Source organism: Acyrthosiphon pisum, unplaced genomic scaffold (assembly GCF_005508785.2).
Source record: "Acyrthosiphon pisum isolate AL4f unplaced genomic scaffold, pea_aphid_22Mar2018_4r6ur Scaffold_20901;HRSCAF=22478, whole genome shotgun sequence".
Lineage (NCBI taxonomy): Eukaryota > Metazoa > Arthropoda > Insecta > Hemiptera > Aphididae > Acyrthosiphon > Acyrthosiphon pisum.
The window spans coordinates 33139-33625 of NW_021770309.1; positions in this window are offsets into that span (position 1 = coordinate 33139).

The window sequence follows — 487 nt, forward strand, 5'->3', positions numbered from 1 at the left end:
AAATTTAACATTTTTTTTTTTATTAATTAAAATAGAATTTATGTTTGTTTTCTAAATATTAAATATATTTTATGTTATATATTCATCTGCATTATATTTGTAATTTCTGAACCATTTCTGGGGAATACATATTTTATATCTTAAGTCACTTAGCGATAATCTAACAACGTATATTTGTAATTTCAAAACCAGATTTGGAAATTAATTTTCGATTAAATATAATTAATGAAACCTTGAGGCCTAGATGGTAATAATAATAAGTGCGCATAGTTTACATACTTGATATAATAGAAATAGCAATGTTTATTTTCGGTTTGTTTTAAAATAAGTGTTAAAATAGGAATTCTATACAACAAATTTACGATTGGAACGTGAACTTAGATACAGCACAAAAACTGAGATATACAGATATAATATGCATGTTTTACAGCATTATACAGCATGTTTTTAATTTATTTTCCAGGTGAATTCTAGTTTTACATCTAGA